Below are 6,992 nucleotides of genomic sequence, written 5' to 3'. Positions count from 1 at the left end.
CTTTATTTTTGTAATATTACAACTTTATTCTCGTAATAATACAACTATAAATTCTCAACCTCATCTATTTAACCCAAGGTCTGTAAATAAAGTTGGGCCTTGTTGAGATTCCCACATTTTTACGATTGTTGCCTGGATTTTCAGACTTTAAGGAAGTAAGGATGAACGACAGAACAGAAATGGATCGTCTTGTTTTTGGCTAGGTAAAAAAGGGTAACCATTCGTCGCTTTCCGTTCCTGTTTTGCCACTACAAAGATGAGCCGAACGTTGTCTCAGAAACCCTCAGCCTCCATGCCCTTTGTTCTGTGCCATATTTCACCAACTATTGTTCAGTTAATATTAGTTTCTTCTCAGTAAACTGGTTAAATCTGAGTCCTTATGTCCTGCTTCCTGTGAATGTGTTTCATGTCGCTCTTCCTGTTTCTCACGTTGTCGTGGACGCATATTGCCAGTCTCACTTTTCTGTTTCTTACTCGCTTGATTTCACTTTGTGCCACAAACTCCTGTTCAGAGGCCATTTTGCATCCCGTCAAACACATTTTTGCCACATTGAGGGATGCACAATGTCATCAGATCATCTGTTCTGCTCCCTCTCTTCTTTTCCTTCAGCCCCCCTGCTCTCATGTTTCTGGCCTCCCTGTGCGTCTCAGTCTGACCTTTGCAACCCTCACCACCCCATCTAAATAACGCTATACCGAATTATACAAAGGTTGTTAAATTGCTTAACTTACTGGTGATATTCTTTTGTACTTATGGCATGTGTGATATTCCACTGAGACTTTTTGAACACTAGGTGTCACTGGTGCAAAGTCTAGATGTGATATTGCCAGAGGCTTTGAGCCAGAATAATAAAGGAAATTATTTTGCAGTCATTTACATAATTCACAATTTGGTGTCAAATTAAGATTCTTTATTTGGAGGTTGGACTTATCAGAAGCCAAATATGTTTTTAGTGTGATTCTTGCAGGAGAAGTTGATTATTATTATTTTTGACTTATTTAAGAAAAGAGAGGTTCTCTTTCCTAGGCTGTGGACCAACACTCTTTAAAACTGTAACACTGTTTTAATATGGCGGCTCAGTAGAGAGGCAGGCCCCGCAGCGCATTCTGGGAGAGTAGAATTTCTAAGTGTCTCCCTAATCAGCAGGTTCTGTTTTTCCTTGGTGGTGAAACTTCCTTATTTCACTCCATTCCTCGCCTCTTAAGTTTTAATTTGCACTTAAGTGAAAACAATTGAAAATACTTCGTTTTACTTATTTTCTCATTTCCAAACATTAAAGGTGGTAGCGGAATACTCTTTTCTTCTTTTCAGTCTGTTTATATGTTGCGCTTCTTCACCTTGATGGTGGAAATGCATCCGGAAACATTTACAACTCTACTTTCCTTCCACCTTCCCTCCCCTCTGTCTCTCATCTCTTTTCTTTTGCCTTGCAGTTGCTAAGTCTTAGTTGTTCTCTCTTTTCCCATCAGTATAAATTAAAACACTACTATCTCAGTGAATAGTAGTCTCTTAAATGTCGTTGATGTTCTGCTGCAGCTTTTTTTTTTTTGTCATTTTGATTTGTCAGTTCCAAGTTTAATTTGACACTAAATGTGATGCAAAAAGTGGTTATTCCTTGTCTTCCAAAAAAACACAAAAAACCCGAAACATACTTGTATCTGCCCTGGATCGAGTATTAGGAACAACCCCATCTTTGGAAGTTTTAGTTTGGTACCCAGTTTGCACATGCTATGGTATATCTGTTACCGTAAGGTTGTGTTCGAAACTGAAGCCCAACGTCTGTTCAGCGTTGAGAGAAGTGAATTGTATGTTAGCTATTTGGTCCAGAGTGAAGGACCTGCGTCAGGCTTGTGATATGAAGTGTAAATCTGTTTTTAATTTTGTTTTCTTTTTTTTAAATGTTTTTTTGTTGAGGTTTTTTTTTTAAGATCAGTTAGTGATCTTAGTACTATAACTAAGCCAAGTTTGTAATTGTATATTTACTGTAAAATGTAGAACATTGAATAACTATTAAAATTTTCCTATAAAAGGAAGACAATCTTTTGTCCTTATTTCAGAATTGATACTATTACAATGTTTTCTTGTGATGTTTACTCCTTGAGTTCAAAAACAATATTTATCTGCATGTATGTTACTGATGTTAAGCTTGTGTAACGATTTCTGTAAAGTTGACTCAGATACCGGTTTTATTTAGTCCAATTCGCTGGAAGCTAAAATCAATCAGTGCCGTCTTTCCAGCTCTCTGCTCCCTTTGAAGAACCGGTTGGTGTGAGGACACAAACGCTGGCAGAAGGTTAGTGGCTGAAATGTTCAATTCGGAAATAGACGAACGGGGGCCGATTATTTCCTTCATGGCTGACGGCAAAAAGAACACTCACTCTTTCACTTCTCTCATCAACAGACATCCGACTGGGTTAGGCAACAGCAACCATCGCTTACAGACACGCACACACACAGTCAGAGACACACCTCTAATGGTCAATGCCCCACCAAACGCATCCTCATACGGCATCTTTATCCTAATGTGCAGTGAAAGCAAAGTCTGAATGGCTCGTGGTGATTGTAGGTTTTTAATATGACACATTTCTTCATGTGTAGTATAAACCGACTTAAGTGTGAATATGGAATTATTGACAAATGTTTAAAAAAAAAAGGCATTTTAAGATACTCTGAAAATACGTAAAATTACAGTTTCACAGGTTTGAGTCAGACGTTAAGTCTTCACAAAACTTCACTGTTGGAAAGTTTTTTTTTTATTTTCTTTCTCACTTCGCATCAAGTCCAACAAAAAAGGCAGTATTGTTTATAAAACAATAGAACGTACAAAAGTTGTAATGTGAGTTTACAAACATGACTTCATTGGTCCATTACTAACTAATGACTTCCTTCATCCTCCAATGGGATCTGTATTGCTCTTAAACACAAAAAACAGTGGAAGGTTCCAATCTGGAGCGACATGGGGCCATGTTCAAGGTGAAATGACATTTTCGATATGTTCATTAGCTACCATTAGACATCACCTTACATTTGCCTTGAGCCACTTCTTTGCTAAGAAAACTTAGTTTTTTTATGTGGGAATTAAACATTTTATTCACGAAAAGTCAGTGCACCACTGAGACAGAATAATTTAAGCGAGGAAGACAGTTAGCATTTCATTACCAGCTTGATTTCATCCGGTACATTTTATTCACATATGTCCATGATAGCATTGATATTTCAATACAAAAACAGCCCTCGTGTAGGCAGTGGTTGAATGCTAACATCAGCTGACCATCATTGTCTGTTAGTGATCATGTAAGCAGATCTGTTGAGTCCAATTTCCAGCTTCCCTGTGCTGCAGTGCACTGGGGAGCCTGGAGAGATCCGGTGCTCCCGACCACTCGTCGGACAGTCGGATGAATTTCTTCCATGTCAGATATGTTGATCGGCTGCTGTCAGGCCCTGGCACAGTTGAAGAATAGTCACAAGTTGGTTCCCTCAAAATCTGCAGATGTTCCCTCACTGTGTCTGCATGAAACTTCAAAACAAAAAAGTAGTAGTTTATGGCTGAAAGCAACTAAACAGCAAGAAATAAAGTACATTAATCTGATTGGAGATCGATCAATCATCATATTTTATTTGTATAGCCCATATTCCCAAATTACAATTCGTCTCATAGGGCTTTAACAGGGTGTGACATCCTCTGTCCTTCACCCTCAGCAAGAGTAAGGAAAAACTACTAAAAACCCTTTTAACAGGGTAAAAATACGTAGAAACCTCAGAGAGAGCCACATGTGAGGGATCCCTCTCCCAGGACGGACAGAAGTGCAATAGATGCCACGTGTAGGAAAACATCATCCAGATTAAAGTTTTTAGCAGCGTTGATGAGGGTAAACATCCCGAAGGACAACCCCAACATGACATGCCAAGCAGTCCCGCTGCAATCACAGTCCATGGTCAGCAACTATGGGGATTTTTTTACCATAAACTAGCCACAACATACTTTCTTCACTATGCCGATGCCTCTTTTTTTTATACGTTTGTGTACACAGACTTTGTGTTCCTCTTTCACAAAAACACTGGGTCATAGCTCGGCCAATGGGGCAGTCGGGTCGTGTCCGGCCGCTTAGTGTGGGAAGTCGGGTCGTGTCCGGCCGTACAGTGTGAGCACATCCATCATGAGCTTTGACTGAACATCTTGGACGATTTACACTTAGAAGGGAAATTGAACAACATTTTTAAAGTCACACAGTCTATGTCCAGCTTTGGGCTCCTGTGAAACGAAATCAGTTTACTGGTCAAACTACTCACGTCCACCACAACTAGTTTCGACAGGAGCCAGTTCTCTCTGGGGTTTAAATTTGACGTGACAGCTATTGAAACGTTATCCAGAATAACCAGATAGCTTTGTAACACAAAATGGCTGCCACACACTCCAAAGTCTGCGATGAAGAGTTGAAGAGAGCTCCGGTGGGAGACGTGGACCTCACGCTCGTCTGTTTGCAGGAAAAGTATTTTTGTGGAAAAACACACGGCCACTGTTTGGTTTGGCTCCCGATCGCTGGAATAAATTCCTGTGAAACTGTCACATTAATGTCATTGAGATGAGTCCAGTGGTAAGCAATGCATAATTAAATATTTGTTCATGGTGTCATCTAATCAAAACAGCGCGAGAGGACAAAACCGTGGTGCCAGTAACAGAATATGACCTTCCACCCTGAAATGCACCACAACACATTGAGAAAAGACGACTTCCACGGAACAGGCCATTTATAGACTAAAGTTCGATCTTTCCTGAGCTGTGCTGTTGCAGGACACGGAGCAAATTAGGGTGGAGGTGTCTGTGTGGATCAGAGAGACTCTTGCACTATACTCCAGGATCCTGATGAAATACTCTGAGTAAGCTCTGAGTGACGCGTTTCTGGGAAAAAAAATCGCTGCACACTTCCCAGTCCGGACACGTCTCTGTTTCAACATGATTAATGAGCCAATTCAGAAAAAGAGTTCTGCTGGATGTTTGTCAACTGTGTGATCTCACTGGGGATTTGGAAATGTAATCATCTTGAGTGGCCAAACCGTCTTTAATATATAAATGTTCCCAGGGACATGAGGAAATAAGATTGATTCATTTGCCCTCTTTTTGTGGGTTATATTAATATTTAGAACCTCCTGAATAAAATGTTATCACGTTCTAACCTGTGCAAAATAGTGTGTATGGCCAAAGGTTAACAAAGCACCGGTGAGATTTGCTGCAGTTCAATATGCACTATGAATATCGTCTGATCAGCATTCATATTGGCTCAGGTCGCATACACACTTTGGCCCGGAGGGAGGGCTGCAGAGAGTGAAGTCTGCTCAAATCAATCATTCACAGTCAGTGAGTCATAAAGAAAATATTGAGGAGAGTCAAGGAGGAAGAGTCACCTCTCTCATTAATAGGGTTTTGGCCCATCAGTTTAGTTATTATATAAAGGATGGGTTCATTGTGAGATCAAAGTCACAACAGAAAGTCAACATGATGATCTCTGGGCAGTCATGACTCACCAGCCACAACACTGAGGACGAAAAGTAAGAGTGCAAAAACACAGACATGGAATAATAACTGTTATAATAACTGTTTTCTTAGTCTCCTAATCTCCAGACCAGGATCCAAAACACCACTATAACCTTTGTTGTAGGTTTCCATAAGAGGACTTGACAGTTCTTTGTCATGTGTTTGGATGTGGCTAATGTCCCTGGCTACATTAGCCACTGTGCACATTATTTTTGTTTCTGCTACCATAGGCATGTTTTCATATTCACTTAAGTTACGTATTTTATGGTATAAAAACTGCCAATGTGTTGACTACTTGCACTGTTTCCTTAAATACACACTTTAACCATTGCACAATATGTTTGCCTCTGCTGTAAAAACTCTTACTCACTTCAATTTAGTGTTTCTTTATTTATGACAAGTAATTTGTTGACCAGCATTTTACTCTTGCCTTTCACCATCATATTTCTTAAATGCTTTTCTTGCACTGTATGTGTGTTTTAAGCTACTGGAGACCTACACCTACTTTGGAATCAATATATAATATGTAATAGTATCCATCTATCTATCGAATGGCCATTTATAAAGCTAAATCAATCAGCCCGTCATTTATGTAAACAATAGTTATTTCCTAATGATTGTACAGATTTGAATCTATAAACAGAGCTTTCATATATATATATATATCTCAAGATGTATATTTTTTTGTCTACAATAATAGTCTTTATAAATACAAAGTTTTCTTTGAGTTGACATTAATTAATTAAATGAGGACATTCATTTTCACATTCCAACCGGACTCTCTTTTACGGTCACTGACCGCAGTTTTCACTCTGCCACATCTCGGAATTATTTGACTAAAATGAGAGAAACTCAGTTTTATGGCTGCAGCTTATCAGATGTGTCCTGATGGGAGCCGGACCCAGAGCAGGAAACACAAATATTGTCAAGTCGAATAAGAGCATAATAAAACTCTCATAAAATCCAGACAACAGATGTAGTGACACATGGAGTCTGGATCTGTTTCTTCGTCTTGTTTACCAGTTGTTGCCAATGTTTAATTTCACGACCTGCAAACAAACATTTATCAGTCTCCAAGATGTCAGACCATTGTCAGGGTCATAGCAGTGATGCTCACATTTAGCACATGATATCATTCGCGGAGGACCCTGTGGGGGTGCACGCCTTCAGCCCACCCACACAGGGTCAATACACAGAGGCTTGACATGTTCCTCTGCCAGAAAATATTATTTGTGGTAATACCGGAAGCTGCAGATAACACTGAGGTCACTGAGTTCGTGTCTTTGGGATTTTGATGTTCATTATATAGGGGCTGGAGCCAATTCTGGCAAACATTGGCCGAGAGGTCTGTCTATCACTGTCCCCACCATGGACTGTTTATCAAAATGGACATAAACTCCTCGGTCGGAAAGTGAAGCCATTGTGGAAGTGCCAACATCTATTTTTTCGTGTATAATT

This window comes from Platichthys flesus, chromosome 4, assembly GCF_949316205.1.
Source record: "Platichthys flesus chromosome 4, fPlaFle2.1, whole genome shotgun sequence".
NCBI lineage: Eukaryota > Metazoa > Chordata > Actinopteri > Pleuronectiformes > Pleuronectidae > Platichthys > Platichthys flesus.
This window is presented reverse-complemented; position numbering follows the sequence as displayed.